The sequence below is a fragment of the Rhinopithecus bieti genome, unplaced genomic scaffold (genome assembly GCF_001698545.2).
Source record: "Rhinopithecus bieti isolate Rb0 unplaced genomic scaffold, ASM169854v2 scaffold_14839, whole genome shotgun sequence".
Lineage (NCBI taxonomy): Eukaryota > Metazoa > Chordata > Mammalia > Primates > Cercopithecidae > Rhinopithecus > Rhinopithecus bieti.
This window is the reverse complement of record NW_016808133.1, coordinates 1,201,072-1,226,659: the sequence shown is the minus strand read 5'-3', so window position 1 is coordinate 1,226,659 and position 25,588 is coordinate 1,201,072.

The following is a 25,588-nucleotide window of genomic DNA, read 5'->3' as shown; positions in this document are numbered from 1 at the left end:
AAGACACAGCCTGGCAAATTGGATAAAGAGTCAAAGAGCCATTGATGTGCTGTATTCAGGAGACCCCTCTCATGTGCAGAGACACACATAGGCTCAAAATAAAGGGATGGAGGAAGATCTACCAAGCAAATGGAAAACAAAACAAAAAGCAGGGGTTGCAATCCTAGTCTCTGATAAAACAGACTTTAAACCAACAAAGATCAAGACAAAGAAGGCCATTACATAATGGTAAAGGGATCAATTCAACAAGAAGAACTAACTATCCTAGATGCATATGCACCCAATGCAGGAGCACCCAGATTCATAAAGCAAGTCCTCAGAGACCTACAAAGAGACTTAGACTCCCACACAATAATAATGGGAGACTTTAACACCCCACTGTCAACATTAGACAGATCAACAAGACAGAAAGTTAACAAGGATATCCAGGAACTGAACTCAGCTCTGCACCAGGAGGATCTAATAGACATCTACAGAACTCTCCACCTCAAATCAATGGAATATACATTCTTCTCTGCACCACATCACACTTATTCCAAAATTGACCACATAGTTGGAAGGGACACACCTCAAGGTAATAAAAGATAAATGGTAATAAGTGATAAACCCACAGCCAACATTACACTGAAAGGGGAAAAGTTGAAAGCATTCTCCCTGAGAACTGGAACAAGACACTTTCACCACTTCTATACAACATAGTACTGGAAGTCCTAGCCAGAGCAATCAGACAAGAGAAAAAGGCAAAAGGCATCTAAACTGGTAAAGAGGAAGCCAGACTGTTGCTGTTTGCCAATGAAATGATTGTATACCTAGAAAACCTAAAGATTCATCCAAAAATCTCCTAGATTTGATAAATGAATTCGGTGAAGTTTCAGGGTACAAAATCAATGTACACAAATCAGTAGCACTGCATTACACCAACAATGACCGAGCTGAGAACCAAATAAAAAACTCAACCTCATTCACGATAGCTGGAAAAAAAAACAAAAAAACAAAAAACAACTTAGCACCTTCCACCATGATTGGATGCCTCTTGAGGTCCTCTCCAGAAGTGATGCTAGCACCACACTTCTTGTACAGCCTGCAGAACCATGAGCCAATGAAACTTCTTTCCTTTATAAATTACCCAGCCTCAGGTGTTTCTTTATAGCAATGCAAATAGCCTAATACAATTATGAACCTTTATTATTTCCATGGCTTCTATTTACAGGTAAGGAAAATGAGAAACAGAGAACCTAAGCCGGTTTTAAATTGGAGAAGTTGACAGAAAAAGATGCAAGAACATTATAAAATATTTTATCAAAATTCTTCAGTTTGCAGATAAACTGAGGTCAAAGAGCATAACTGTCTTGATTATTTTAACATAGCTCAGTAAAGACAGTGTGAGGGTGTAAATCCATGTCTTTTGAGTTGAGGAGCCATTGCCTTTTCTTGTGTATTATGCTGAATTTAAAGCACAGAGCCTACACTTTGGAATGGTTTAAAGGAGTTCATTTCAAACATTTTGGATCATGATCCATATTAATCATCATATTTTACATCTGCACCCATACACAATACAAAAATATATAAATATATAACCAAAGCAAAAAGTTTTATGAAGCACTACTTACATGACACATTCTAATATTTTATTTGTTTTATATTCTGTTTAGTTTAAAAATATGCTGGGCACATCTATTTCTGGCAAAGGTAGAGTAGTTTGTTTTGACCAACCTCCCACTGAGAAAGAACAAATAAATGGAAAAAATATTTTTAAGAAATTTATTTGCCAGCATTAGAGATACCAAAGCAGCAGAAGCTTAGTGGCCAAAATCCCAGAGAGAAGGGAACCCCCCAAAAACGAGCCCTATGTTTGCTGCTCCCTTTGAGGCAGTATTATAATTATTCTAAAAGTGAAAACAGCAACTAAGAGCCTGAGAAGCTGTGCAGAACTTTTGGTGTCTCTATGAGACAGGAGCAAAAATTGATATTCAGTAATAACCAAAGAAATATGGCCCCAGAAAACACCCCAGACTTTCACGTGAGATCCTCAAATACTGTACCCTAGAATACAAGTGAATCAGAAATAGACCAGCTCTCGCAAGTGCTAAAGATCAATTTCAAATCAACTCAGTCTCAAATTGTTTGAAAGTAATCCGTCTCCACCCTGACTGCTTGCCTTAAGCATAAGTAAACTGAAGATAACATATTGAATCTCAAAACATGTTTTATACAAAATGCAGACGTTCAATTAAAAATGATCTGGCATACAAAAATATAAGAATAGACCAGAAACCAAGAAGATAAAAAATTACACAATAGAAACATTCCCAAAAGAGATCCAGATATTGAAATGATCAGAATTGGATTTTAAACTATGATTTGAACATTCAAGAAGTTTAGAAACAGGATGAAAAATAGGCCAGAGAAATGCAAACTACAAAGGACAAAATGGAAACTTTATAACTAAAAGTTATAATAATTAAAATTAAGGACTCTATGAACCCAATCAATGAATAGGTTCAACAGCAGATTAGACACAATAGAAGAGAGAAATAGTGAACTGGAATACAAACCATAAGAAATAATCAGATAAAAGTATGATAAGCAGATTTTTAAAATCCAGAAAACACAAAAGTCATATGACGTATGGTACATATCATGGGCATATCTAGTCAGTAAAGAATATGAAATGGACCTGTAAAAGATATTTGAGTAAATAATGACCAATTTTTTTTTTTTGAGATGGAGTCTTGCTCTGTCATTCAGGCTGAAGTGCAGCGGTGGGATCTCAGCTCACTGCAAACTCTGCCTCCCGGGTTCACACCATTCTCCTGCCTCAGCCTCCCGAGTAGCTGGGACTACAGGTACCCGCCACCATGCCCAGCATTTTTAGTAGAGACAGGGTTTCACCATGCTAGCCAGGATGGTCTCAATTTCCTGACCTAGTGATCAACCTGCCTCAGCCTCCCAAGGTGCTAGGATTACAGGCGTGAGCCACCACGCCCCACCCCAAAAATTTTTCAAACCAATGAATAACATCAAATCACAGAGTCAAGAAGTTATATGTATTCTAAGCAGGATAAATACAAATAAAGCCACACATAGGCACAACAAACTCCAACTTCTGAAAACAGGAGACAAACATTTTAAAGCACATAGAAAAAAATAAGACATCATTCCTTCAAAGAGGCAATTGTAAATCAACTGACAGCTGATTTATCACAAAAATAATGGAAGCAAAAGACAATGTCTGTCTTCAAATTGCTAAAAGAAAATACTGCCAAGCTGGAATTCTATGCCTAGTAAAATTAATCTTTAAAAATGAAGGTGAAATAAATATATTTTCAGACACATATTCATAATTCAAATATATGGAGATAATTTGTCACCCACTAACCTACACTAAAAGATATAGTCAAGGGAGTCTTTAGGCAGAAGTCAAATTATCCCAGATAGAAGTTTCCAATAGAAGAATTAGATTTCCATATAATAATGATAATAATGTCTAGTGGGATTTAAGCATATCTATGTGTATATATAGATATATGCATATGTACATATATATGCTCAATAACAGTATGAAAGCCAGAAAAGGGATAAATATAGCTAAAATATTCTAAGGTCTTTGCATTGTCCAGGGAGTACCAAAATTATTAACTTATAAGATATTTTAATAAGTTCAGGGTGCATGGTGTAATTTATCAATAAAAAGCAGTAAAATAATGCATGATTGAATTATAAAATATTTAATCACAAAGAAACCAAGAGAGTAGAAAAAACATTAAAAGTGAAACAAAATTAAACTATAATAAATTTTATCACAAACATACTAGCAATTACATTAAATGGAAGATACTAGATACTTCAATAAAAATGAGAAAGATGGTCAGATTGGATTGCCAGATTGGATTGGCCTTGAACTTCTGGGCTCAAGAAGTCCTCCAACTACAGCCTCCCAAGTAGCTGGAACTACAGGTGCTTGTGACATTGCCCAGCTGAGAATGCCTTTCTTCCCAGCCATTTTCCAAGCCTCGCCTCTGACCTCATATGGATTCTGTGTTCCTCTATTATATTTTCAATCTATCCCCTTCTTGGTTAAGGTAACCAGATTTGAGTTCTGTTGGTTGCAATAAAGAATTTATTAATGCATTTCCAGAACTCTGGCCTTTGAGTCCTAGGCCAATAGATATACTTGCACCCCTATCCAGAGAGAAGAGAACATGCTAATTTCCCATTCTTCTCATTCTGAGAATCAGAAAATTGAAGGGGAGGTGATTACATTCCCTTTAATAAGGAGGAACCTTATTAATCATTGTTGAGACATCTCAGATTTGAGGTTTAGGTTTTAAAAAGTAAAAATGTCTTCATCGTTTTATTACCAAGAGGTTTTGCTTTGCTTTAATACACTCAGCAAAATGCCTGCCACTCCTTTTACTTATTACCAGAGAAGAGCATTTCACTCATTTTGAGGCACTCAGCTCTCTCTGTCTCTGCTATGAATACTTTGTTCTGCAGCATCTTTATCTTATTTTATTTTTCCCTGACTTCTTTGATTTCGATCTGAAGAAAAAACTTCAACGCCACTTCCAAACCAACAAGACTCCCCTGCTGAGCAGCATTTCAGACTCTGAGACATCTTGTGAGCATGGTCCCTGATTGCCGCCCCCAGGGGTTTACTATTTAATTGACAAGTTGCAAAAGGGCTGCAGATAGAAAACAACAGACAGCTGGTATGTTTTCTTAGGATGGAACCATGTTTTTTAAAAAATAAAAGTAAAAGCTAAGCCACAAAGAACAGGATACTTCACATTAAAAATTCAGATTTTTTTACAACATTAGAAAACTATAGAACGTAGCAGCAAGAAGTCCGCATTCCACAGGGCACAACAAAGCATGTCGCTGCCAGTTTGTCTCAGTCCCCAGCTCTCCCTGTTATCATTCTGGCACTGAGGCTGAAAGTCTGCTGTTATTTTCCTGCTGCTTCTTCTGTGAATGAAAGGTAGAAAAGACCATCTGTTTGAAGAAAAATGGAACAGAACATATTTGCAAGATTGCCTAATGGTTGTGTAAGTTGTGTCCTGCACAAACAGCACAAGTCAGGGCTGGTATACAGTGCACACTTACCCCTGGCTTGGGGAGGAATCAGCCCAGAGGGGACATCATTTTCTAATTTGCTCAGAGCCTTCATATAGACTAGCAGGGGCTGGGCATATTTTATATGTGATGTGTGTTTATGTGGAAAGAGTAAAATTCAGCCTGCTTTCCTTGTTTATGTTGCCTGGTCAGCACTGTACACATTTGAATTTGCAATCTTTGGTATATTCCTACTTGTCTTAATCCATTCAAGCTATGTAGTGAATTCCTATAATTTTATGTTGCTTTAGCATCTATTTTGAATACAAGTTGAACTTCTTATACCAGAAGCAAAGAATAGTCGCCGTTGACACAGTTTCCAGTTACCCACCTCTTCCGAATTTCTCAAGGTGGTTGACCCAGATATCTGCCTTAAAAAACTACCTCCTGAGGCCGGGCGCGGTGGCTCAAGCCTGTAATCCCAGCACTTTGGGAGGCCGAGATGGGCGGATCACGAGGTCAGGAGATCGAGACCATCCTGGTTAACACGGTGAAACCTCGTCTCTACTAAAATACAAAACCTAGCCGGGAGAGGTGGCGGGCGCCTGTAGTCCCAGCTACTCCGGAGGCTGAGGCAGGAGAATGGCGTAAACCCAGGAGGCGGAGCTTGCAGTGAGCTGAGATCTGGCCACTGCACTCCAGCCCGGGCGACAGAGCAAGACTCCGTCTCAAAAAAAAAAAAAAACTACCTCCTGGTGAACGCTTTGCTATGGGACAGCTAGATGTAGCCTACGTGGCATCTCACCCCACTGACCCCCACACCCGATGGGGGCTGCACAGATATGCTGCAATGACCATTATTCAGTAAGCGTAACTCCATGGAACTCATGCCTGCTTGCTCCATAATCATCAATTAGAACTCCCAGCAGGAAACCTGCGTGGGTAACACCCGGGACCCCAGTGAAGGCCCCACCTCCTAGGTCCTTCCCTCTCTGGTAGTCCCCCTGCTGGTTGAGTGCCCTGACCCTGCAGTCTTCCTGTTGACCTTATTGGTACTCCCCTTCTCTTGTGGATCTGTAAGTAATCCACTGCTTCTGATATTTCCTGTGTTTTGTTGCATCGTCTCCTCTGTGTCTCACCTGACCAACACACCTGAAGCAAACTTCTCTCCAGATCAGCGTTCCCTGAGACAGTGGCTATCTCACTTGGAAGAAACTGGACATAGGTCAGACGAGAGCCACAGAGGCATTTACCAAGGGAAACACACTTCCTGTGATAGGGATCCCTGGTCACAGGCCAGACAGTTAGGCATTCTTTATTAGGATAAAGAAGTATCCTCTGAAAGACACACAGTAAACGTTCATGACCACCTCCCCTGGAGCCCCATCAGGGCAGGCCTAGAGTTTACAGCCTCCCTCAGGAGAGAACCTTAAGACCAAATTAGGAAAAAATATAACAGGCTGCTTTAACAAAAATACCACAGACCAAATAGCTTATAAGGAAAAAAATTTTGCTTCTCACAGTTCTGGAGGCTGGCAAGTCCAAGATCAAGGTACTGGCAGAGCTGGTGTCTGATGAGGGCCCATTTCCTGGTTTATGGACCTGCCTTCTGGCTGTGTTCTCACATGGTAGAAGGGGTGGGTGAGCTCTCTGGGGTCTTTTTCTTAAGGGACTCATTCATAAGGGCTCCACCTGCCTGACCTAATCACTTCTCAAAGGCCACATCTTCAAATACCGTCACATTAGGGATTAAAAGTTTAACATATGGATGTGGGGAGACATACACATTTAATCTACAGCACTACTGTTTCATAAGCTATAATTTCACAGGATTGCCAGAACAATCCAGATATAAAAATTTTTTTTCCCAGCTAGGCATGGACAAGTTGAGACCTTTTCTCTTATTGCAAATACTCAAAACAGACTTGATTTTCACCCCTCTCCCTTTTGCCCAGTGGGTGACCTGCACATTAGAATAGTCCCTGTTCACTCCCATGTTGAAGCCTTTACCCCTGCTCTCTCCCCCATCCACTACACCTATCCGGATCTTATCTATTCTTTTTTTTTTTCTTTTTTTTTTTTCTTTTTTGAGACAGACTCTCACTCTGTTGCTCAGGCTAGAGTATAGTGGCATGAGCATAGCTCATTGCAGCCTCCACCTCCTGGGCTCAAGTGATCCCTCCACCTCCCAAGTAGCTGGGGCTATGGGGCATGAGCCACCATGCCTGGCTATTTTTTAAATTTTTTTTTGCAGAGACGGGGTCTCACTATGTTGCCCAGGCTGGTCTTGAACTCCTGGGCTCAAGCGATTCTCCTGCCTCGGCCTCCCAAGATGCTGGGCTATCCATTCTTTAAGGTTAAAGTGGACATCTATTTGTTTTGTCTGCCAAGTACCCTTTCATAGTAGAGCTGTATGTGGGATACTGGTTTTCATCCCGGATCCCAACTTGAAGGGCTATGTAACTGTCTATTCCCCAGAGGCCAAGAATGTCAGCAGGTGACAGCTCACATCTGCATCCCTCCCAGCCACAGGAAACAGCTTCACCCAGGGTTACATCCCCTCCTGGGGTATTCTGTGGCCAACAATCAGCCAATGCAGAACTCCATAAAGGATCACCTGAGGTCTTAGTTGCAACTGCAGGGAAGGGTGGCTTCTCCCTCTGCCCAGTCCTGCCATCTTCACTCCCCTAGGTATATCTGTTGAGCGTACCTGCAGAAAGTCTTCAGCATAAAGTCTGGCTCAGAGTCTTTTTCCAGAGAACCCAATCTAGGGCCATTTACTAGTACCAGAAGTGGCCCTAGGCAGTAGCCTCTAATTTAGAGTCATTTGAAGGGGATGTTGGAGCAGGATCACTTGCTGGCCAGTTGGCCTAAGGATCCCATCACCAGTGGTAGGAGGTGATGCTGTAGGGGTGCAGCTGCCATAATGTTCCATCAGTGATGGGTTGGGTTGACTTTCCAGTAGAAAGGATAGCATGACTGATGCAATATCTCTGAGGCATGAGAGAATGAAGACAATCATACCAACGAGGACTATGGAAGTGGGTGGTTGATGTGGAGTGCTCTTGATTTATTGATGAGAGATAAGGGCAGTCAAAGCAATTAACCACCAATTCAAGGCAATACTGAAAGTCAAAGGTTTTTTTGCAGCTTTTAAGGAAAACTTAATCTCTTACATCTGGAGGGCAGAGAGAAGACCAGGCTCAGGACTTAATCCTAAGAGTAGAGGAGTTTCTGGGACGGTTGAATTCCCCACCCCACTAGGTCTCCTATGTATGCCATGGTCAAGGCCTTCATGAGGAAGGAATAGAACCCTGCAATTTGAGACAGCAGGTGTCTGGATATAGGTGTTTGAGAATATTGAATCCCCAGATTCCCCTGAACCAGCTGGTCCTTTAGAATTGGCTCATTTCCCCTTGTTAGAAGATGGCTCTTTCCCTTGCTCAAAGATGGTGCAGGAGCCTCAAGTAAGGCTGGCATTTTATGAGACAGTTTGCTCCCCTCATGGTCTACCCCACCTCCCATCCTGGCAAATTATAAAAGTCAAATCTCTGTGGAGGTCTGTTGATAGGGTATTGGGCTAAGGAAATAGAGGGACAAAGGAGCTGCAGAATCTGGCTAACATATACCTGCAGGAGCTGGGAGAGCATGCATGGAATGGAATCTTGAAGGTGCTAAATCGAGGGGAAACAGGAGATAAAGTTGGATGAAAGGTGGTTTATTATTATAGGAGCTTCTTCCATGATAAAGGATTTAGCATCCTGGCAAGGGCTAATATGCTGGGAAACAGGGTTAATAGCACCCTGGGAAACAGGGCTAATAAGACCTTAGGCTTTCAAGATCTTGGAAAAAGTGATGGCTCACATTAAGTGAAATAGAAATATCATAACTTCCTTGGCAGATGGAAGAGAAAAGCCTCAAAGACTCAGAGAAGTGGGCATCCTAAAATGGATCAAGGCCAAGAATGCGAGCCAAGAAATCCACCAGCTGACTCTGTGAGAGGGCCCAGAGGATGTCTGTTTACCAAAGTCATAAGGAACATGCTGGTGAAGATCCCAGCCTTGCCAAGAAGCTCAGTGGAGGATGTCCTCTGTCAGCTAGGGATGATGACTGCAATAGAAGTGATAGGATCCTGAAATAATAGAGGTCAGAGGGTGATAATTAAACATCAGAAGTCAGCTGGGCACAATTATCACAATAAGGAGCAAGCCTGCGTGACAGCATAGGGAAACTGGTCTGCAGAGAGCTAGAGATGGTTCATAAAACATGCTGTCCCTAGAGGCAAGACAAATGGGCACCCGACAAGAATGTTGCTTAATGTATAAAGTACAAGTATAATATAAGTATAATATAATGCATAAAGAAATTAAGGAAGGTTGATCAGAAGACTGAGGGCAGTCCTCCCAATATAAAGTCAAAGTTCCTTGCCTAGTTTTTCAACCTCAGCCACTTCTTAGAAATGGAACCCAGTGACTCAAGAAGAGATCAAGTTCCTATGAGGAAGGACCATGCAATAATGCAGCAAGTGTACTAAATAGTAAATTCCTGGATATATTAGTCAGCATTCTTCAGAGAAACAGAACCAATAATATACTATATATATGATGTCATATACATATCATTTATATACTATATACTATGTATCACATATAGTGTTTTATTGGTTCTGTATATATTATTATTGACTCTGTTTCTCTGAGGAAGCCTGAGTAATACATCTGGGAGTTTACTACTTATCTAGGAAATTTCTAGCTCACTAGCTAAAGAGAGAGGGCAGCTGGCAAGTCTGAAATCAATAGGGTGGGCCAGCAGCCTGAAAATTCAGGAGAGTTGGCGTTGCAGTCTTGAATCTGAATTCCACAGGGCAGCAGGCTGAAAACTTGGCAGAGTTTCTATGTTCACAATCTGGAGGAAAATGTCTTCTTAGGAAACCTTCATCTTTGTTCTTAAGGACTTCTACTGATTGGATAAGGCCAACCCACAAATGGAAAGTAATCTGCTTCACTCAAGTCTACTAATTTAAGTGTTCATTACATCTGGAAAATACTCTCCCAATAACATCTAGGCTGGTGTTTAAAGAAACATCTAGGCACTGTAGCCAGCCTAGCTATGTTGACATATGGAATTAGCCAGCATACTTGACCTTCCCACAATGGGATCTATTGCCATTTATTCAGGTAACCATGCATTGGGAGCAGGGGGAATACCCAGTCCTTTAAAAAATATTGGGTACAAGATTGGGACTAATATTGATATCTGGGGCCCTGGTCTACATACAGCTTATGGGGAGTTCACTGGGAAGTCATTTTCCGGGTTCCTAAATGAATAATTGGAGTGGCCATGCTTGATAGTTGGCAGAACCTTCACATTGGCTCTTTGACCTGCAGGGCAAAAAGTATTAAAGTAAGAAAGGCTCAGAAGAAGGTTTAAAACCACTCCCTAACCATGCCAAGACAGTAAGTAAAAAACAATACCATATTCTATGGAGAATGCAAAAACAATGATAGCAGGAGTGATGGTTCTTTGAAACCCTACATAACTCATCAGTCTGGTCTCTGCAAACACCAGTGATTCATGGCTGATGACAGTGGACAACCACAGACCTAACCCAGTAACAATCCCAAGTGCAGCTACTGTGTTAAATGTGTTAACTTTGCTAGAGCAGATTAACCTCTGGCACGTAGGATGTGGCCGTTGATTCACTGAGTGAGTGCTTGTCCAACCCTATCAGGGAGAATAATCAGGAACAGTTTGTGTTCATATAGGGCAGACAACAGTATACATTTGTGGTATTGCCCTAGGGCTATGTTAACTTTCCTTCTTTCTGCCAAAATATAGTCCAAAGAGACCTAGACTGTATGGATAGTCCACAGAATATTGTATTAGTCCATCGCATCAATGGTGTAATGTTAATTAGAACAGATGAACAAATTATTGCATCTCATACCTAAAATTAAGAAAGTACAGGCAGGGTGTGGTGGCTCATGCCCAACACTTTCAGAGGCTGCAGCAGGAGGATCGTGTGAGGCCAGGAGTTAGAAACCAGCCTGGTCAACATAGCAAGACCCCATCTCTACAAAATAAAAACTAAGAAAAAAATTAGCCAGGCATGGTGGTGCATGCCTACAGTCCCAGTTACTTAGGAGGATGAGGCGAGAATTGCTTGAGCCCAGGAATTCGGCTACAGTGAGCCATGATTGCACCACTGCATTCCAGCCTGGCCTGCACTCCAGTGAGACCCTGTCTCAAACAAAACAAAACAAAACAAAACAAAACAAAACAAAACAAAATGCAATGTGTGGTAGGCCTCTTTGTGTTCTGGAAGCAGCATATTGCACCATTGGGAAGGTGCTCTGATGCATTCACTGAGTGATATGGAAGGCTCCAAGATCTGAATGGGACCCAGAGTGGAGAAGGGCTCTGCAGCAGATCCAGGTGGCAAGGTGTGCAGCCGTGCTGCTTGGGCCACTTGATTCAGTGACTAATGTTATCTGTGGTGGGGAGAGATGCTTTGTGACGTTTATGGCAAGCCTCAATAGGAGAATCACAAAGTAGACAGCTAGAATTCTGGAGCAAGTCCATGCCACCTGTAGCAGAGAACACCACATCATCTTATAGTTGGCCAGTGGGTTCTTTCTGCCCACTGATCAGAAAGGCAATGCACTGAGAATAGCAAAGAAGAGTTCAATTATTGCAGAGCTGGCCAGGCACAGTGGCTCACACCTGTAACCCCAGTATTTTGGGAAATCAAGGTGGGTGGATCACTTGAGGTCAGGAGTTCTAGACCAGCCTGGCCAACAGGTGAAACTCTGTCTCTCAAAAAATACAAAAATTTGCTGGATGTGATGGCACACACCTGTAATCCCAGCTACTTGGGAGACTGAGGCATGAGAATTGCTTGAACCAGTGAGGTGGTCGCAGTAAGCTAAGATTGCCCCCCTGCATTCCAGCCTGGGCAAGAGAATGAGACTTTGTATCAAACAAACAAACAAATTACCGCAGGGCCAACTAAGCAGGAGGATGGGAGATAATTCTTAAATTCACCTCCCCGAGAATTGAGGGCTAGAGTTTTTCAATGAAAGTTTGGTGGACAGGGAGATAGGGAATGGGAAATATTGTTTGGGTCAGGGATGAAATCATAGGGGGTTGAAGCTGTCTTCTTGCACTGAGTTGGTTCTTGGGTGGGGTTACTGGTCAGGATGGTGCCAGTTGGTTCATACAGAATGCCAGGTCTGAAAAACATCTCAAACATCAGTCTTATATTTTACAATAGTGATATTATCCATAAAAGCAATTGGGGAAGTTACAAATCTCGTGACCCCTGGCTATGTTACTGCTGAGTAGTAAGTAGTTAAAGAAAGGCAAGTTATAAAACAATGACTGATTAGAGTTAAACTATGTCTACATCTTTGCAGAATCCAGGCCCTCATCACAATCCCAATATTGTTATATTTTATTAGTTTTACAAAGGCAGTTTTGGTCCTCAAGCAGGAAGGGGGTTAGTTTCAGGAAGGGGCTATTATCATCTTTGTTCTAAAGTTAAACTATGAATTCTATTCCTCTCAAAGTAGCTTGGAATGAGCAAAGATAGCTTGTGGGGTTAGAAGCAAGATGGAGTCGGTTATATCAGATGTTTCTCACTATAAATTTTGCAAAGATGGTTTCAATTTGAAAAAAAAACAACTTCAGGTACACTATTGGGTCTTGGTAAATGGACCATATGACCTTGAACATCAAGTGACCACGTGGCCAGAAATGCCCATCTTGAACTGGATTCTGTCAGACCCACCAAATCATAAGGTCACATGGCCCAACAGAAATGCATCATAAGATGGAAATTGTACATCTAGGATCAAGCACAAGTGGGGCCAGAAGGCACAAGCAAGTTGTGTGAACAGGTAGCCCAAACTTTATGTCACCCATCACTCTTGCAGTGGCCTCTTCTCCAGCTCACAGTGGTGGCTGTAGGGGAGTTTCCTTTGTGACCAGTAGAAAGAAAAGGGCTGAGCTTGGTTCATGGATCGGTCAGCTTGTGTCAGTGGATACTGAAAACAGATGGCAGCTGCACTGTTCAGGACTGACCTTGAAAGAGCAGTGAAGGAAAATTCTTCCAATGGGTAGATCCAGGCAGCATACCTGGTCACCCAACTATGGAAACAGAAGAGGCCCAAGATAAGAGTATACTAAAACTCATGGCCTAGCTGGTTGGTCAGAGACTGGTAGGAGAAGGATTAGAAAGTCGGAGACAAGGAGGTGTGGATGGAACCATGGGAATGTATTCCATGTTAATGGCCACCAAAGAGCACCCACTATAAAAGAGGCTCTAAACAACAAGAGAGACGCGATGACTCAGCAAGTTCATGTCAACCATTCCAGTGCTGGTACAAGGGGTGGGTGAGCAGAGTGGCCAGCATGGCAGAGATGGAGGCTACACATGGGCCCAGCAGCAACAGTTTCCACCCACCCAGTCTCATCTAGCTACTTCTGCTGCCAAATGTCCAACCTGACATTGAGCCTCTGACATAGCACCATTCCTCAAGAAGACCAACTTACACATTCCTCAGGGAGACCCCTTGGTACAATTGATTTAACTGAGAAGATGCACATTCTCAGTGTGGTCTGCCTTTCCTGTCCACAGGGCCTTAGCCATTATGAACACTTACAAAGTATTTATTTCATTCTATCTACAAAGGATCCTGTAAACATTACTGCAGACCAAGGGGCACTTAACAGAAAAAAAAGTGTGGCCATAGGCACAGAGAATCTACCAGCACAGAGTCCAATTACATACTGTATCATGCAGAAGCTGTCAGCCTGACAGAGAGGTAGACTTCCCTTAAGATGCTGCTCCTGGAGGATTCCCTGTGAAGATGGGTTGTCACCCTCTAGGAAGCAAATACAACTGAAAGCAATAACTATTATACACTGATGTGTCCCCATGGGCTGAAGAGGAATGCACTATTTACCAGTACTGTGATGACCCACTCTGGGAGCATGGGCTGCCGTTCTCCCTTACTTGAAGCTCTGTGGGTGAGAAAAGCAGCCACCATCCTGATAGGGATTATAGATCCTGATCATCAGGAAGAGGCAGGATTGATGTTGCATGAGAAAGAAGGAAAAAATACATTCACCATTCAGGTGATCTAGTGGGACATGGTTTAGTGCTTCTCATGCCCAGTTTTGATGATAATGGATAAGTACAGCCATGATGGCCCAAGAAGGACATGGTAACAGGGTCTCAGACTCCTCAAGGATAAAGGTCTGAGTCACCCCAACAGGCTCTAGCCAAGGGCGAGTTGAATCTAGAATGGGTTGAGGGGGAGGGAATGATGACTGTTAGATATAACCTCAAGAGCAATATGCAACCTTCTCTTGTAAATTTCCCTTGAAATAAGACCAACCAAAATCTTGGAGCAGTTGTTCTCATAGGGACAAACTTATTATAACAAATAAGATGTGAACAGGGTGAAGTGTGGACAGTCCTGTGTGCTGTGGTACATCCCCCAACGCCCTCTTTAAAACAGCAAACACATTCTGTGGTGTCTAGGAATATCAGCTGCTGATGGTTTGTAGCTGTGTGCTTCCCTGGGAATCACCCAAGGTTATACCTTCTCATAAGGAAATGATACATATAAATGACACATAACAACGACCGGTCAATGGGACACAGTGGTCCAGCTTCCTTGTCTCAGTTGGGGACAACTGGCAGCTCCAGAACTCCCTGTAGCTAAGGCTCCAGGTGTCACCACATTATGGGTCAGCTTCTTCCGCTGTCCAATCCTGCCCGCCTTTCTTCCTTATGCGTGTGTCCCAAGAGCACTCCAGTAATCCTGCACACACGTCCTATCTCAGGAGCTGTTTCTAGGGAACCTTACCTTCTTTGAGGGAACATCTCTCCCAACTCCAGTCGTGTAGCTCTAGCAGGAGCAAATGGTCACAGTATGTTGTCCTCCTGGCCACCATTGGCCCAGGGTTTTAATTTTTTTAAGATAGGGTCTCACTCTGTCACCCAGGTTGGGGTGTAATTGTGTGATCATGGTTCACTGCAGCCTTGACTCCTGGGCTCAAATGATCCTCCCACCTCAGCCTCCTGAGTAGATGGGCATGAAACACCACACCCAACTACTTTTTATTTATTTTTCATTTTTGTAGAGATGAAGTTTTGCTTTGCTACCCAGGCTGGTCTCAAACTCCTGGTTTCAAGTGATCCGCCTGCCTTAGCCTCCCAAGGTGCTGGGGTTACAGGCTTGAACCCCTGCACCTGGCTGGAATAAATTTTTAGATCTTCCACTCGTGGGGAAAGCCAGTCTACAATAAATATGAATGAAGGCAACACCCAGAGAGAGGCAAAAATTAAAGAGAACAAGATTTTAAGGCCCTGTTTAGGATGGCCTAGATGGCCTTCTTTCTCCTTTTGACTTAGTTGTTCAGCTTTGAGTCTATGGGCTACTACTCAGTCCTTATAAAAAGCAACCCTTTGGGGTTTAAGTTAATTTGAGTGGAGTCTTTTATAGTTACAACCAAGAGGTCCTATCTAAGACAAAATTCTAACTGAAATCCTATTGTCTTTATGAAACTGTCATTGGTTTCTTCAGTGTAAAATGATTTATGCCCTCCCTGGCTGCACAGACCCCTGAGGTCTGTACTATACTCCTTGGTCTGCAGTTCTGTTTTGTATAATTCTATCTATCTATCATCTATTATTTATTGTGATAAATTACCCATAACATGAAATCTACATCTTAACCATTTTTACATGTTCAGTCCAGTGGCATTCAGTACATTCACATTGTTGTGCAACCGCCACCACCATCCATTGCCAGAACTCTCATCTTCCCAAACTGAAACTCTATCTCCATTAAACACTAACTCCTCTTCCTCCCCAGCCCCTGGCAACCATGCTTCTACTGCCTGTTACTGTGAGTTTGACTCCCCTAGGTATCTCAAACAAGTGGAATCATATAGTATTTGTCCTTTTGTCTGCATTATTCTTTGTTTTCTGGTTAGTCTTGCCTGTGCTCTCTAGCTTGTTAGCTCTTGCCTGATGTCCCATGTTTGCCAGCCTCTTTACCTCCCTATGCCTGAAACAGCCTAGAAGCAGTGGCACCTTCCTTCCTCTGCAGTTTGGGGTGTCCCCTTTTTCTGTCCTGCAGGCCTCAGATTAGCCAACTTGAGGACTGGCTTTCAATGCGATAGGAAAATGTGAGGGCTCCCCAGCTGAAGCAAAATATTCCCTGAGTTGTGAAGGTTCTTCTTGGTTCTTGCTCCTTCATGTGGTTTATTTTTAGTTTTAGTTTTTACAACCTGGGAGCATAGATTCAAGTTTCCCTGAGTATATACTCCTCTTTCTATAATTTTTTCTTCATACTTCAGTTCCTGAGTGTTCACTGATGCCTAAAACTCTTGACCACTTGTCTTGTTTAACTCTAAGAGGTGCCTAGTACCACACACAAGTAATAATAATAATAATAATAATAATAATAAATAGATCCCAGACTGGAAACCAGGAGACTCAGTTCTGATCCTGGGGCCATGAAGCCTTGGACAAGTCTCTCAGAGGGTCTGTATCTCTGTTTCTTCTTCTGTAACATTATGCTAACCCATGATACATGCTTCCTGTGTGTCAGGCACGGTGTCTGGATTATCTTATGTAACACAACAATGTGATGTGCATAGGATAAAGACACTTGGGTTAGGGAACAGGTCACTTATCTGAGATCACACATAGTGGTGAAGTTGGGACGAGAGCTTGCATCGTCTGCCCCTGAACCCTATGCTTAGCTCTGTTGCCCCAGGCTCTCCAACCGTACCCTCTTGGTTGCTTCTCATCTCCAAAGGTCTGTAACTGTTTCTGCCTAGCCAGCAGGCACCTGCCCCAGCTTCGAACTTTTCTGTGCTCCCTGGCTCTTGGCCAAGAGCCACACATTTGTCTGATGCTCCACAAGAATGCCTTGAGTCCAAAGAGCATTTGGGACTTTGAGCAAATCATTGAGCCTGGGCTTCCTTCCATAGGTCTTAAAGCATGAAAGAGGTTGTATTTAAGATGGGTTTTGGTGCTCCCATGGAGAACAGAGTGGCAGAGTATCCAGAATCATTGGCTCCTTGCACTAGAAGGAATGTTGAGTTGCGATTTAGTTATTTCCCTTGGCTCCATCTGTTTCAATTAGATGGGCATCTACCCAGGGAAGAATATTGGGATTTTCTGGGTTTGGAGGAGGGCTGGAGAATTAGAACTGACCATTTGGGAACCGTAGCAGGTAGCTTTCTCACTCTGAGCCTGGCAGGTGGCAGGCACACAGAAGAGAGAGCTGGTGGCACCGAGGAGCTGTCCAGGAGGTCTATTTTTGGAAGACACATCAGGATGGCAACCTCATGAGTCCGTGAGAGGATTTTTTTCTTTTGAAAATACTCTTTAATGTCTCATGTTCCACTTTCCTGGGAATGGAGCGGCTGCTGCCTTTCAGGGGAGCTATAAATAGTCCTAGCCAGTTTGATTAAATAATGCCACAGAATGAGGGTGAGGAGGGCCAGGTGTTCTGGGAAACCTGTACAGTTGCCAATAATTGGACTAAAAAATGCAGAGGCTCCAGCTTGGCTGGCAGCATGAACACAGTGTAGGGAGAGAAAAGGGCTTCCCAGGCCCAGCTCCCCAAAAGCCAATAGATATGGGGGAGAGGGCTGTGTTGATGCCCCAGGAGGAACTTCCAATGGAGTCAAGACTCTGGGGCTTGAGTGGACTCTCTGCCCAAGTGAACAGTGCCAGGCTCAGAAGAGGACCCTGATGGAGTGCTCAGAGCCTGATGGGGAGATGCTCAGAGCAGGGGCATTCATAGCTGCTGTTGGGATGCCCTGCTCTGAGCAGGGAAAGGGCAGTGGGTACATAAGCTCCACATTTTCCCCACAGGGCTGGTATGTTCTCATGGGCCTCGGTCAGCAGGTGCCCTTAGCCCTCCAAGTGGCTCATCCAAAACCATGTTTCTGGGCATTTTAAGGCATGGGGGAGGAGTGCTTTCTTGGCAAAGATAAGCAGAATGCAAGAAATAAATAGCTTCTCATGTGCACGTAATTATACTGAGGCTCAGTGATTACTCGGGATCCTGACTTGGAATAAAGTCAACAATTCAGCAGTCTCCTAAAGACTTTGTCCAGCCCCACCTCCCTCATGTTTTTGAATCTGTGATCCTATTACCATCAGGGCATCCCATGTTTCACCTTTTTGTCTTTCATGATTTGGAGGAGACTTGCTTTGGAAAGCTGGTCTTCTGATCTGAGATGGCCTCAGCCTAGGAGATGTGCCGGGAGCGTAAGCGGGGGTCGTGTCCCTCACTTCATGCTGGATCTGCTTCTACTGCTCCCTTGAAGGGTAAATCCAGGAATGGTCTTTCCTGCGGGCAGAGGCGAGGCACAGGGTAACCCAATTCCTTAGCCCTGAAAGAGAAATGCTGTAGATACTGTGCCGCTGGCAGCATTTTCCTGGACATACTTGTATTTTGTCTTCTGTTTCCACAGAACGCTCATCCTGGAGGTTTGGCCACCTGTGGGGAAAAGAGGTGTTTGATTTTCTGTGGACGTCAACTCTTGTAAAAGCCTCTGTTCCTCATCCTTCAACAGAGCAGCCACAGGTATCACTCCAGGCCTCATTTAAAATCAGAAAACCTAAGTGGCCACAGGAACAAGCTCAGGCTTTAAACTGCTTGTTGCTCATGTAATGTGTTAATAGTGCATCTTTGGTGTAGATTCTAAAACAAAACTTGGGAAGCAACCCTGGTGACAGTGGTCACAGGCAGAGTCAGCTGTATCTGTCCCCCAAACTTATGCCTTCCTCCACACAGAGCCAGCACCAGCAAAGGGTGCTTGTGAATCAGGATGTTGTTAAACAAGCTGGGAGAAGAGAAACCACAGTGTCTTTGTGTTTGAATGAATCATCCTATTTCACGTGTCATCCTGTTTATTGTTGACGTCTGCCTTGTGCCATTTTCCAACAGGATCCGGGAAAATGGTGTATTCTAATCAGTGGGTCTGGGGTTTCTTTTCTTTCTCTAGTTTTTTTGTTATTATACTTTAAGTTCTGGGATACATGTGCAGAACGTACAGGTTTCTTACACAGGTATACATGTGCCATGTGGTTTGCTGCACTCATCAACCCATCATCTACATTAGGTATTTCTCCTAATGCTATCCTTCCCCTAGCCCCCCACCCCCCGACAGGCCCAAGTGTGTGATGTTCCCCTCCCTGTGCCCATGTATTCTCATTGTTCAACTCCCACTTATGAGTGAGAACATTTGATGTTTGGTTTTCTGTATCTGTGTGTTTGCTGAGAATGATGGTTCCCAGTTTCATCCATGTCCCTGCAAAGGACATGAACTCACCCTTTTTTATGGTTGGATAGTATTCCATGGTGTATATGTGCCACATTTTCTTTATCCAATCTATCATTGATGGGAATTTGGGTTGGTTCCAAGTCTTTGCTACTGTGAATAGTGCTGCAATCAGGATGAGCATCTTTCAGGAGGATTGCTGAGGGTGAAGATATCTCTAGAGAAATAACAGAGGGACTCACTGGCTAAGTCCATACTGAGATGTGATACCAGATCCTTCCAGCAGAATTTGATGGGTCAGATAAAAATAATATGAGATTATGATATAATACATAATAAGAAATATATATATGAATCTCTGCACTTTGGGAGGCCAGGAAGAGGATTGCTTGAGGCCAGGAGTAGTTCAAGACCAGCCTGAGCAACAAGCAAGACCCCATCTCTCTCTATATATATACATATAAGGAGAAATAAATATATATTCTGCTTTTGCCCCATTTCTGGTACAGAGCGTCTAAACCCTTGTGATTTCCAAGTGATTGAAGTTCTGGAGCATCAGGAACATCCAAGCAGTGCCAATGGTAGCAATGTCTCTTAGTCCTGAGCAGGGCAATACTGACTTTCACCCAGTCCCCAGACAACAGCAGGGCAGCACATGGTGGACTCCAAGGAGACACACATCCCTTGCCCTTATCCTGTTGCCCTCTGTGTCTGAGTCCATCCTTCCCTCCAGTCCTTTTTCTGCCACTGCTCCTCTTGAAGGAGAACTCTACTACTCTAGCCAAATCTATGCAGAGTTTTCAGTAATTGCTCACATCCCACTGTACTGTGGCTTCCTCTTTGTTCACACTCATTCTGGTTGGAATCTCTTTTCTTTGTATCCCTACCTATTAGAATGTTGCTTTCCTTCCAAGACCCAACTCCAGCATCATTTGACTTACTTATTATGTTGACTTACATCTCTTCTGTCTTCATTGAGTTCTTAATTTCTGCCAAGAGCTTTGCATATATTCATTCTAGTCCTTTCAACAGTCCCATAAGACAGAGATTATTATTTCCACCTTATGAATGAGAAAACTGAGTTCAGAGAAGTAAAATAACTTGTCCAAGACCACACATAATTGACACAGCTGGGACTCGAATACATGGATTAATTAATAGATTAATAAGAGCTTGCATTACCAAGAAGCAAATAAAAAGATACTCAACATATTCCTCCGGGAAATGCAAATCAAAACCACAATAAGAAACCACTCACACACACTAAAATGGCTCGAATTCAAAACAGAGACAATAACAATTGTTGGCGAGGAAGTGGACAAATTGGAACTATTACGCATTGCTGGTGGGAGGGCAATAGTACAGTCATTTGGAAAACAGTTTGACTATTCCTAAAAAAAGATTAACGATAGAATTGCCATATAACCCAACAATTTCACTTCTAGGTATATACTCAAGGATTGAAGACATGTGTTCACAGAAAACTTGTACTTGAGTGGTCATGGCAATGTTATTCATAATTGCCAAAAAGTAGAAAAGAGCCAGATGTCCATCATCAGCTGATGACTAGCTAAACAAAATGAGCCATAGCTACATAATGGAATAATCTTCAGCCATAAAAATGAATGAAATACTGGCACATGCTACACATTGAAGAACCCTGGAAACCTTAGCTCAATGAAAAGACAGGCAAAGACAGCTGCATATTGTGTTGTTAGAATTTAAACAACAGAGAGAGAGAGAGACTCTCTAAAATTAAATGATATTTATTTCAGAGTAAGCATTGCAATAAAAATACAGTAAGCATATTTGGGAAGGTAAAGGAAGACAAGGGCTTTAAAAGAAAAAAGTGAAGAGGATTATATAAGTTATTTGGAAACAATTATCCTTGGCTACAAGGATCACAAGGGTAGCGCAAGTCCAAGGCTGCACAGGCAGTAGCTGGACAGATGCCATGGCAGCAGCACATTTTTATGCGTAAGATTGTGGTGGCCTGTTTGCAGCGTTGTGGTTTTTGCAGAGTCTTTTGTGGTAGTTCTTGTTACCAGATAGACATGTGTGAGATCTTTTCCTTTATGGCTTTCACTGGCTCTATTTGTTTTTTGTTTTTTGTTTTTTGTTTTTTTTTTTTTGAGACGGAGTCTCGCTCTGTCGCCCAGGCTGGAGTGCAGTGGCCGGATCTCAGCTCACTGCAAGCTCCGCCTCCCGGGTTTACGCCATTCTCTCGCCTCAGCCTCCCGAGTAGCTGGGACTACAGGCGCCCGCCATCTCGCCCGGCTAATTTTTTGTATTTTTTTTTTAGTAGAGACGGGGTTTCACCGTGTTAGCCAGGATGGTCTCGATCTCCTGACCTCGTGATCCGCCCGTCTCGGCCTCCCAAAGTGCTGGGATTACAGGCTTGAGCCACCGCGCCCGGCCTCACTGGCTCTATTTGTCAGGATTTTCACACAAGTGACTTCATTTTGATTTTCAGAACTTTTACACTTTCTCCTTTTGATTGAGATATTTCTTTGAACATGTTGCTCATCAATAATCCTGTAGTTAGGTTTTGGTTATATATTGGTGCCAGAATGGACCTGACGTGGGTTGATCTGGTCCCACAATGGAGGGAGTGATTGACAACTAGGAGTCAGTGTCAAAACTCTTTTAGCCACATTTGAGCCACAGGGAATTTCTGAAAGAGTGGCTTTCAAGTCTACCTGCAGTTCATTGTTAAGTTTAATTTTATCTATTCCATAAACATTGATTATCATCTCAAAGTGCTGGGCTAGCATTCTTTTGTTAGGATTTGTGTTGTAGAAATTTGACAAGCAATGGGTACAAAGTTAAAAAAAAAAAGGAAAAGAAAAGAAAATACAAAGTAAAAATAATAGTAATATGATAATCTCAGTTTATGTAACAAATTTGAGCCATGAGTCTAGGTTTAAAGGCAACCAACTGAGTAAATCAAATTACTATGCTGAATTAGATGAGACCTGTTGTAATGATGTGGCCTGTTTTATTATTTTGCATATTTGAGTCTCAACGTTCCCAGAGAAATTTATCCAGGTACAGCATGTAATATTAGCAATAGCACAGATATTTTCTTATTTAACCAATAGATACTACAGAGTATTTCTATCATCTAGTATCTCATGACTGGGTTGAATTAAAGCAGAATGAGCAATGATGTATTGAGGATAGTGTTAAAGTTACTTGTTAGGTGGACTAAAATATATATGTATATATATATATATTTCGAGACAGAGTCTCGCTCTGTTGCCCAGGCTGGAGTGCAGTGGCACGATCTCGGCTCACTGCAACCACCACCTTCCAGGTTCAAGCGATTCTCCCACCTCAGCCTCCCAATAGGTGGACTAAAATATTTTTAGGTTAGATTCTGTCAAGGTACCCCCAGTAGTATGTGTAAAACTTGAATTACATGATTATCCTGCCAAGCGAAAGAGCTAGGCATAAATGAGAAAAAACTAAGAGGAGCTGGAGTCTCATTACGATGAGGGCTCTTGTTTTGTCACCTTGGGAAAAGCTGTCCACAGCATGAAGCCAGCAACGTTATATCCTGGATTGCAGCTGGAGTGTGTTTGGTTATGGCATCAGGTGGTCTGATGAACTTGCCATGTAGCCCCTCCATCAGACATGCAACTTGTCCCTTAAAATTTAATTTCAGTTTATAGGGCTGCAGAAGCAGAGAGATTCCCATTTTTAGTAATTCCATGGAAAAAAAAGTGGATTGGAGGAACCTAGAAGAATTCAGGATCTAGCCCAGTCTATAGGTAAGGAATAAAAACTTGAAAATAATGCACAGGACTAACAGGTATAATATATATGTTTCTGGAAACATAATTTTTTGCTTTATAGGTTTTCTTTTTTTCATTTTTACCAAAGATAACCAGAGTGAGACAAATTTGTTTGTAAAATAAGTTTAGTTTCATTGATTTTTGTCTGATTATTTACATAAGTGCAACAAGGATAGTGATTGATTGCACAGGAATCTCAGATTTTAAAACCTTTCAAGGCAGACTTCAGATTTCACCTGTAGTACTTATAAACAATCTAACTGTGACATCCCAGTCAAAACCTTGGTATTATAACGAATGTTTTCACTTGTGTCCTGTTATAAACACAGCACATCCTTATTGAATTTATGCAAAAAATTATGCTGTCATAAAAAATAAAAATACTCATGAATAGTTTCCAAATTTTGGAGAAATTGAGTAGGGAGAAAAAGTAAATGCTTATACTTTTGTTTATAAAAGTATACTTGACCAAATTACTGTAAACTGTAGACAGCTTAAGAGAAAAAGTTTCCTTAAATTTGGAAAACAAAACATTTAGGCAGAGAACCAACTATGTTCCACCTAACAGTCATAGGAACATTTTGTTTATTACTTACTCAATTTTATGTAATTAAGTTTTGCTTTCTTTGATCTTGATGAGGAGTTTTATGAACCTATCAGTTTTATTAGAGTTCAGAAGTATTTATTTAGTCCATGGATATAAAAGTTATCAGGAACCTGTATTTAAGAGTTCTTGTAGGCAGGCTGGGCACGTGGCTAATGCCTGTAATCCTAGCACTTTGGGAGGCTGAGGCAGGCTGATCACAAGATGAAGAGATTGAGACCATCCTAGCCAACATGGTGAAACCCCGTCTCTACTAAAAACACAAAAATTGGCCGAGCGTGGTGGTGGGCGCCTGTAGTCCCAGCTACTCAGGAGGCTGAGGCAGGAGAATGGCGTGAACCCGGGAGGTGGAGCTTGCAGTGAGCCGAGATCAAGCCACTGTACACTCCAGCCTGGTGACAGAGGGAGACTCCCTCTCAAAAAAAACTACTTGTTAGAGCTTTTTCCATGAAAAGCAATTTTGGATTACAACTGGTTATAAATGCTTTTAGAGAAAAATAAAAGCAATAACTGTGGATGACAAAAGTTCAAGTTAGTCATGGTTAAAAATCTAATGTGAGCTCACACTTGACGAGGAAATTAGTTATTTTTATTGCATTCAGGATAACCAGAATCATGACTGACAGCATCACATGAGGACTATCACACCTTTGTAAATTTCATGTAGTCTTTGGAATAGTCGCATCAGCTTTTCATTGGCTATTCTGCACCCACTATTCTGAATGCTTTGCTCCCAGAAGACTTTCACAAGTTAACAGAGAGAAAAAAATGTTTAAAAAGCCAAATTATTTACAGACAAGCGTAACCAAATCAAAATGAAATCAAAATAAGAGTGCTCACAAAACTTTTAAGCCAGGCATACAGATCAAAGAAAATGTTAAACCAGGTCAGCAGAAAAAAAAAAGTAAATTTACAAGAAAAGACATGACTCACAGACAGAATGCAAATTTTATAGAAACCAAAGTACTCAAACTAGAAAGACACTCATCTTTATACCAGAAAGGGCTTGCCAGAATAGACTTTTATAGTACCAAGAGAAATGTAAGATTTTTATATTTAAGTAGCCTTATAACCAAAATAGATCCCAAATAAAGTCAAAAGAACTCACCAAAAAGAGGGAGTCCAGGAATGTGAGAGGAGATTCGCCAGGGCAGAAAAGGTGAGCCATGGAGGTGGAGAGCTCCAAAGAGCTCAGGGCATGCAATTCACTCAATTTCAGGGGTTGTCCATCTGTCCAAGGTGAGCCAGCTTCAATCTCACTTCTGACACCAAATTATGTCAAATCCTAAATAACAGACAGAGAGAGAGAGACTCTGAAAAATAGAAGATATTTGTTTGAGAATAAGCATTGCAATGGGAATATGGCAGATATATTTGGGGAAATAAAAGAAGACAAAGGTTTTTAAAGGAAAAATGCAGAGGATCATATAATTTAAATTGAAATAATTATATTAGGCTACAAGGATCAATAACAAGGGTGGTGCCAGTTCAAAGTTGGACAGGCTGTTGCTGGGAAGATGTCCTTGAAGAAACACTTTTTATGTGTAAGGCTGTGGTAGCCTTTGTGCAAGGTTGTGGTTTTTGCAGAGTCTTTGGTGATAGTTTTTATTATCAGGTATGTGCGTGAGAACCTGCTCTTCCTGGACTTCCCTGGCTCTAATTCTGAGGGTTTTGACACAAGTGATTCCATTTTGATTCTGACAACCTTCACGATATGATTCCATTTATATGAAATGCCCAGAGTAAGTACCCCTCTATATAGAGACAGTAGACTTATGGTTCCCAGGGGCTGGGGAGAGGAACAAATGGG